The 9,323-nt window shown below is 40.2% G+C and overlaps 1 protein-coding gene across 1 annotated transcript in view; it reads right to left on the bottom strand.

Annotated features, from left to right (window-relative positions):
- Window positions 1-8,530, bottom strand: part of sorcs3 (sortilin related VPS10 domain containing receptor 3) — a 162,345-nt gene extending 153,815 nt beyond the window's left edge. The window contains exon 1 of the mRNA XM_034893776.1: window positions 8,469-8,530. The gene's annotated coding sequence lies outside the window, so the exon portion shown is untranslated. The remainder of the gene's footprint in view (window positions 1-8,468) is intronic.
- Window positions 8,531-9,323: the final 793 nt, after the last annotated feature.

Here is a 9,323-nt window from a genome sequence, read left to right as displayed (position 1 = left end):
GTGATTGGCTGCTTAGAAATTAAGTGTTAACAAGCAGTTGGACAGTTGTACCTAATAAAGTGGCCGGTGAGTGTATATCAACAACATTTTATGTACAGGATTGTTCCGGTGCAGCCAGAAGTTCAGCTGGATGTCCATCATTTTTCAGCCAGATTTCCCTCATTTTTTAGCCGGATGTCCCTAATTTTTCAGCCGGATATTCCTCATTTCAATCAGATAACATTTATCTTTCAGTTATTTTTTATAAAAAATTCATCACACACACTCAATAGCCATTTTAATTCCAGAGCGCACTTCCCTACGTGCATGTGCATGTTCCATCAAAACAAGTTTCTTCCCAAGGCTTTTTTGCAGTATATGTGTTCGGAATACCAGAATGCTGTGTAAAAATATCATTTGTAACGTGTTACGTTACTCAATCTGAGTGACGCATTCTGAATGCTTGGATCACTTCCACATTGAACTACATTTTATAAGTGTAGGAATGCAGCCATTAAATACTGCTTACTAAACACGCCTATTCTGGTCTGTTCTTCTGTTCCAACTGGCTGAATGTGTTCAAGAAGAAGCAAATTGATTTTTGTATTTGTAGTCCCGAACTGCACAGCCGACTACAAAAATCTAACCGCAGTCTTGCTACCACGGGCTAATTTTAGCTAACGTTAGCTAGCATGTCAAATGGGGCTGGTCAGTCTTTCAACAGCTGTGGTGTTAATAGATTAGCACATGGGAGAATTTAAAGTTGCACTAAGCAGGCATCTACCTGATACAACTATAAAATAGCAAGGTGACCAGTAAAACTACAGCAGACGACTAACCTTGGTTAAGGGACTGTTCAGTATGTATGGAATAGACCGCCGGAGCAAAAAATAGGGAAGGGTCATGTCTTTTTATTCTTTGTTGAGGGCACGATCAGCCAACTTTGGTGGAAAGGTCACCAAACTTTTGTATGCATGAAAACAACAACATTTCAAAGTGGCTTGTTTGGTCCTTATTTTTCCATGTAGCTCATTGTAGATCTCTGTCTTGGCCCCCATCGCTAGCAGATGGGCCCCTCCCTGTTTAGTCAGTGAGCTGTTAGCTGTAGCTTTTGTGACGTCATGAGAGGCTGCGTCCTGGAGGGCCACTATGTACCCAGGAGATGGTTGCAGTCACGGGCCGTTTTGGCACCATCTGCTGGTGAAATCGAGAACGCCACCTCTCGAGCACATGGGATCCCTGCATACCTGAGCTCAATGAGGGCCTGATGAGCTGAAGGGCAGCATATAGCCAACAGAGGAGCTGGAGTGGAGAAAAAGAGCTACAGAGTTGCAGAGTGGCGCGTTCCATGGGAAGGATTAATAGACTGGACTACGGACAAATAGACGGACCACGGGTGGCGACGCTGCCTAAAAGTAAGGAGAAAGACTTATTGCCAGAAGGCGACCGAGCAGAGGGGGCTCGGCTATTTGAGTTAGGATTTGAAGAGACACTGTTTAAGTTTGGACTATTGCAAGAGCAACCTTTTTCTTAAGTTAACTATTCGATCTCTGAGTGCTAATTTTGTATTAATTCCCCTGAACTTTATTAAAACCTTTGTTGCACTCGAACTATGTGTCCTTGCGTTGCTGAACTGTCCCGCCGAGAGCCGTGTAGCCTCTCATGATGTCACACTTTGTAGAGACAATGGGATTTCCCAAACTGAATAAAACCCGCCCGCACATACATACAAAACTGCTTTGCTAGCTCTAAGACTTTTTTTTTTTGTTAGCATGATTTCCGTACTGTTTAGTTTGAAAATATCCAAAACACCCATGTAGAAAAACATAGTGGACTAGACGCAAGCTTTTATTTTGAAAAGTCGAATCTTGTGGACAGCACGCAGCTGGGAGGATATGAGATGGGAGGTCTCCAGGCTGCAGCCATTCCCAACTCAAATATCCCATCAGTCCCGGTGATTATTTGTGAAATTGAAACGACAGCCTTTACGTGGAAAATTGTAGCATGCCTTTAACTTCATGATACGTTCCAGATTACTAATAATTTTCTAGACCTGAAGCAACTAGCGCTGCACAAAGATCTCCCCATCAGATGTCTTTGTCTTAACTCTTGGCTAATACCTCATAGTCATTGTCATTTTCAGTGACAGTAATTCCAGACACTTATCTCATAATGAACATTTCTTCATACCAAACATCATTACAATGGTAATCAGGAGGTTAATAGGGTATGGAGAAGAGTGGGGAGAATGCTGTTTTTTCATTAGATCAGCTTAATCACTTAATTTGCTGAAGGCAAGAATAAGACCAATTAATTCAAAATAATTAGACTCAAACATCTGATCATTTGGTGCCATAATAAAATAGGACCAACTAAGACTACTGCACGTTCCTCGAAGTATGAAATATGAAGTCAGACAGTTACTACATGTCTACTGACTGTATGGTGCATTTTGAGGTCCATTGGGAGAGAGTTCCCAGATATTGATTGAAATATCTCAAACCACAGAGATAGCCTAGTAATTGATCAACTGAGAGGTATTTCATTGTATTATATAATTGAGTTTCATTGTAAAACATACAATACATCGTAGACTAGAGCTCTCCAAATCTCAGTTAGGTGTCACAGATGGTTAGTGACACCATTCATGAAGTCAGTGAGCCTGTGGTGAGGCAGACAACTCAGTCCACTCCAACATGCCGGTGTGCCAGATTTGAGGGACGCTAAAAGCTGTTTCATGCTTTTTGAATTCAGCGCGTTCTGGGCACCGTGATCCGTCTGGTCTTTCTTACAGATTGCAGTCAGAGTGGCTCAAAGAACAGACTTCTTCTCTCCTATGGTCAATCATTGCCACGGTCAATGTGACCGATTCCACATTGTCACAAAATCTTGGATCCACCTGTACGCATGTATTGCTTTACGCAACTTTAGGAATCCAAGTCAGAGACTTAAACTGATTTAACCCTTGTGTTGTCTTCCAATCATTAAAATCAAAAATTGTTCTTATGTTTTTATCCTTTTTTTCAACAATTTGGATGTTTTTTTCAATGTTTGTCACTTGTTTTTGACAACACTATGTAACACTCACTTATATACTTTAGTTTTATAGTGATTTTTGGAATTCATGGTCAATAAACCTAATTTATTGGAAATTATAGATGATTTTTGAGTTAGATAAGCAGAAATTAGGAATTATTGAGACTAAAATTAAAGCGATGTACTGTATGCTGATGGATAATCACAGATTGGAATATGTCAACTTTTACTCAATACTATTTCAAAAACATTTAAATTTGTTTCTCCAAATGCTATCAAATTGAATAAGACGCCCCGAAATTGATAAAAGTTGATATCTGTACTTGCCAAAGAGCGATGTGTGGAATCAATCATGTTATTTTGGGTTATTAAAAAGAACACTGATATAGGAAAACCGGTCAATTTGACCCAAGAACAACATGAGGGTTAAATATTTTAAATTGACTTACAGTAGATATGGTTGTGTCGGCCATGTCAGTATGTGTCAATGAAAATGATAGTGAACCAGCTGATTTATTAAAATATGACTAAAGGTTTTATCCATCACAACCATTTTTACCAACCCAATCAAAAAGTAGCCCAGTTGGGACCAATACCAAACTGTCCCATCTGACAGAATATCCAATGCACCCTTTGCAATATGGGGGTGTACTCATGCTAGCAGTGCTCTGCAAATCTAACCTAAGGTAAGAATACTGCAGGTGCTATTCAGTCAGCATGACTACTCTTCAGTAGAGGTAGAAATTACAAATCACTTTGAGCTGACTGTGCTCAGGACTCAAGGAAGCTCAGCGTCTAATGTAAAGTCGTTTGGATGAGCAGTTCTCGAAAAAGCTTCAAGCAAGCAGCGAATCCGGAGGCGGAGCAAAGGCACTGCCTTGACTTATAATTGCAACAGCATGTGACTTGTAGTTAGAACACAAAATAAGAAGTGTTTGTGTTGTAGTGACACAAAAAGGGATTAACATCAGCTCATCATCAAGCTTTTCAGCTCAGTAATCCAGTGAAAACAACTTCAGTAAATCCACTGTGTGAAGCACAGAAACAACTGCTGCATTGGCTTGTTTAAAAAAAAAAAAAAGTACAAGTATGGGATACAGTATGTCAAATTGTTACAGGGATAGGCGAGAAATACAACTTTACTTTGTTGTTGGCATTAATGCTTTATTCTTGTCTGAATACCTACAAATGAGTGTGGGGCTTGTCATATTTGATACATTTTCCTCTGCAGAGGGACAATACTCCAGAGAGCTGATGAGAGAGGCTAAACAACTTTGATGAATTGTTTTGCTGAGTTGATTCATTGTCAACAATGAATAGCTCACCTTCATTTCTTTCCCCTCTACCATGCACATATGAAGGCTCCTTTTGAAAATAATGCTTAGACTGACTTACTCCCATTGTTTAAGGTCAGGATGTTCATTAAAATTGACAGACTGACCGGGCAATGCTTTGACGCGTTGCCACTGCTTTGACCTTTGCAAATTGGCGGCGTTAGACCTGCCATTTGGGATGTCTTCTACAAAGTGCTAAACATTCTCTGCAACTTCTCTTTAAACCCTATCAGAGCTGTGATCTCAATTAGCCGGCGACCGAGAGATGAATCATGGCTCGGATCTGACAGACGGTCAGGTTTCGAAGCACCGCTACGGATGAGCTGATTCGAGAAAACGGCTGCTTCAATTAACAGCGCCGTTCCTTTTTCCTTCAAATTCCAAAGTTTCTAACATAGCTGTCACACACAACCAATTCTGCATTTCCTCAGACGCTGACAAACTGGAAAGTCAAGCGTTGATGGACAGCTGCCCCCCTCACTGTAGATTTGTGGCTGAGTGACAGGGCTGGGAGTGCTGCCAATAACGCTCATCTTCAACCACAGAGATGTCCCTGTTCTCACACCATGGATAAATTACCTCACCTGATTAAGTCTTCCCTGCAGAGTGAAACTGTCATGGTGCATTTAACTGGGATGACAGTGCTGGGGTTTATGTGAGTCCAATCATCACTTATTTATGTGTAAAATAAATCTGTGTAGCAGAGGATAATACACAGACATCCAGTTGAGGTTGTTTGTTTGTCAATGTTTTTTACTTTTCTTACGTTTCTGTCCCTTTTTTGACATTTTCAACACTACTAACTTCAGTTTTACAGTTATTGTTGGAATTCATATTCAATAAAATGCATTTATAGTAAATTATACCTACTGTTTGAGTTAGAAAACCAGAAATCAGGAATTATTTAGACAAACATTTAAGGAAAGTATGTTGATGGATAATCACAGACTGGTATATGTCAAGTTTTACTCAATACTATTTCAAAACCACTTCAATTTGTTTTTTAAATGCTGTAAAATTGAATAAGATACCCCAAAATGTATAAAAGTAGAGATTTGTACTTGCCAAAGAACGTTGTGTGGAATCAATCATGTTATTTTGGTGAATTAAAAAGAACATTGATATAGGAAAATGGATCAATTTTGCCCCGAGGACAACATGAGGGTTAAATGTGCATTGTTGAAAAATAATTTATGTAGCTACTTGTTGGGTTGTATTGTTGTGGGTGTTCATAAAACTGTAGCTTTTGGATGCTGGCATTGCCCAGACAGGATTTTTACTTTGTCCATTCATTTAGTATTTTTATCTCTTATGTAACTAGTTAAGGGGCTTTGGGGCCTGCAGGCTGATAGTTGACCACCAAAGCTGCTAAGTCAATTCTGTGTTTTTCTACAGACCCCCTTAAATCACTTACACCTGAATAACAACCAATCAGTTTGTTGCAGGGTGACTAAGCTAGTAGCCAGTGCCACACAAGTAGTTGCTAAATGCTTCAAACCCATTCAACTACCATTAGTTTCACTCTGTAGGGGTGGCAGTAGCTCAGTCGGTAGAAAGTTGGGAACCAAATGGTTGCTGGGTTGGACCAGAGTATGGTGATGGACTCCTGGGCACTGCCAAGGTGCTCTTTAGCAAGGCCCTGAACCTGCGCTGCTCGGGGCACCTGACCATTGACGGCTGCAGCCCCCTTCACCCTGACATCTCTCCATTTGTGCATGTACACTGTAGGTACTGAGCATGTGTGTTTCTCATGCCGGTGGGTAATGGGAATTGTAACAACAGAGTGAAAACATTGTAATTTCCCTTTCTGGATTAATAAAGTTTAAATTATTATTTAAATTTATTATTATTATTATCATTATTACACGTCATCTTATTTTCTGCTTTGGTCCCATCCTAATTAAATATGTGTGAATATGAGTTGTAATTGTAGCTTGAACGAAATACTAATGTGGGCGTTTTTTGGCGGTAGACCAGTCTCAGAGTTGCACACTTTATCACATTAGCAAACGAGATGAACACGTTTGTAGAAATTATTGGTAGCAGTAGGCTAACAGTGATGCTGTTAATAGCAAACATGTTTTTTGGCATAGAAACAGTAGCAAAAATGCACATTTTACTGTGACTACTAGTGAAGGAGACATCTTTTGGGATTGCGAGATCATGGAGTATAGAGTAATGCAATGCAGTTGGATAAACAGCACACGGCTATTATAAAATGCACCTTGTGTTGAGGAAGCGGTGTTTCTCCTTGCACAACTTTATTCCAGCTCAGTTCAGTTTACATTAGGAATCCTTTAGGCTACATGATGTCCTCGCTCTGCCATCTGTGGTGGTTGTGATGTCTGGGGGTGTGTATGCAACAGGGACTATATGGATCATCAAAGTGAACAGATTTTGACTTCTACACACACTGTTGGAGCCGGTTGACTTAGTTGACTTAGAATAAGCATGTGATTAAAGGTAACTAGAGTTTGAAAGGACAGAGACAGTTTACAATGACAGGTAGTAGAGACTTATCACAAAACAATTTAATAATAACACTATGTTCAGACAATTATGCTATCCATCATGTCTGCAGCTAAACAGCAATGTTCTGTCTTACCCCGAATATCAGGGGACTGTATTTTCTTTGCACTTATTCAAATAGCAAAACACTCCTCTGTTATTGCCTTGGGGTCCGAATTACAAAGTAGCTGTCTAAATGTCAAACATGGCTAGCAGTCACTTTGGCAAAGCTTATCAATGTCAAAATTGCGCTTCAAGCTGGGCAGGGTGGTGCAAATGTTTTGTGCTTTAAAGGACCGTCATATTTTAAATCTAAAAAAAAAGTACAGATGGTATGCTGGTTCTTTCTCTTAAGGCAAATAGAGCTGTTTGGGTTGGAACAAGTAAGTGCATACTCAAGTACAGAACTGCATCACTTGAGATGGGGACTTGTCAAAAAGCTGATTTGAACAGAATCAAGAAAAGATGGAATTGAATGTCGTTGAGTAGTACAAACAAGCCATTTTATACAACTGTTTCCTTTTCCTATGTTACTTTAATAACTTTAAAGACCAATACTGTTGACACAAAACTGACTGTTTGCTAGTTTGGCGAACATGCTAGCAATTGCAGCCTGCGTTACAAGAAATATATTGCTTAAACCACAATTAAACTACTTTTGATCTTTTTTGAAAAGGCTACAAATAAAGACACTACCTTCACAGTATTTTACTGCAGAAATCCAAAGATTGACAAACCTTCTGTGCCTTGATATGATTACTAAGATACTTTATACGATTGGAACATTGCTTTTCTTGGGGGTTTGTCCAGGAGAACGCTATCATCTGTATGGCCACGTACCGGTAGAGGCAGATGGCCGCCTACCTAGGGTTTCTGCATGTTAAAAGGAAGTGTCCCTGTTTGTCTGTTTAAATTATAGAGTGTTCTATCTTTAAAGTGTCCCGAGATAACCTCTGTTTTGATTTGACACTGAATAAAATTTTATGTAATTAGATCGTCCAAAAACTCGACAGAGGAATTGCTCTATTCATGTTGCACACTTGATCTGAAAATGGGTTATACGCAGTTTAAGCTCATCAGAAATGTGTTACTAATGCTTTTTGGTAGTGTATGTTTACTCTTTCCAAGCACTGTTGTTGTTTCAGGAGTGTGTGTGCATGTGTGAGTTCATTTTATTCCCAGGAGTGGTGACGAAGGGGAGTACATCAGATAATATGCAAAAACAAGAGCATGGCAAACAGCATCCTCCACACTGAGTGCCCTGTCTGACCGAGCATGACGCCAGAACACTCTGTTCGCCGCATCGCAGGAGTAGATGAGGTAACAGAAATGATGGTTCAAAGTTGTGCATGGATGTGAATGAGAGAACAGTGATGAATAAGTCCCCACGTTTGTTTTAAGGGGTTACCACAGTGGGCCATGTCAGAACGTGTTAGCTGTAAGTCACTGGAACATACATTAAACTGACTGGCCAATTAGGCAAAACATCAAGCCAATCAAAGGATCATCGCCTAAGGCTAATTCTACCCTTTGGTACTCCCAGCAGCATTGCAGGATTCAAAGACATCTACTTGTAAATATTTTATGAATAAAAATCTCCTTTGTACTCACCTCCAAAGAGTGCTCTCAGTGACGCTGCCAATATGAAAGTCGTACAGCTTGGTTAGGATCAGGATCACCTGTAAACAGAGGGAATTTTGATATTACAATCTTTGTATTAGGCATTCTTTGAATAAGTACATTATTCACAGCAACTGAATCTTTACCGATAGAAAGAATTCTCCCCAAGTGAAGGACTTCAAGCGTCTCTGCGTCTTGTTCTCAAGTGAGGGTAAGACTGAACACGTCAGCAGATGCGGACACTGTTTTGAACTCTGTTTGTGAAGCCCTTGATACCATTTGGACAACTTTACCTTCCCAATCTACGTGTATGGTAATAAGCTGTGCGTAATAGTTCAGCGTAAGACCCAGATCGAGAATACAAATAAAAGTTTGAAATTTAAGAGATATGCTCACTTTTCTTCTAAGAGTTGGATGAGAAGATCAATACCACTCCATGACTGTACAGTATATGGATGCCACAGCCAGCATGTTCGGTTTGTACTAAAGCGACCTCCTGAAGTCTTGTCCCCATTACCTTGCGTGGCAACCATTAGGGAGTCACAGCATCCTGCCAAGACATAGTCTGGCACATAACTTAAAAACTTAAAGATCAAAGTTTAATTTCCCAACACATCAAAAATACCGTACCAATAGAAACAGTGCTCCTTTGCGTTTAAAGGCATCCGTATAGCAACAGATCCAAATGCCTCTTGGACTACTCCCTGTGAACATATTCCTTGCACAACCAACTGGGAGGAAACCCCAGGGCAGACCCAGAACACGCTGGAGTGATTACACATCCTGCCTGGCCTTGTATCGCCCTGGGGTCCCCCAGGAAGAGCTGGAGGACGTGGCTAAGGGGAA

The sequence above is a fragment of the Etheostoma cragini genome, chromosome 2, assembly GCF_013103735.1.
Source record: "Etheostoma cragini isolate CJK2018 chromosome 2, CSU_Ecrag_1.0, whole genome shotgun sequence".
NCBI classification, from domain to species: Eukaryota; Metazoa; Chordata; class Actinopteri; order Perciformes; family Percidae; genus Etheostoma; species Etheostoma cragini.
Note: the sequence above shows the minus strand (reverse complement) of the source record. Positions and strands in the feature narration are given on the sequence as shown.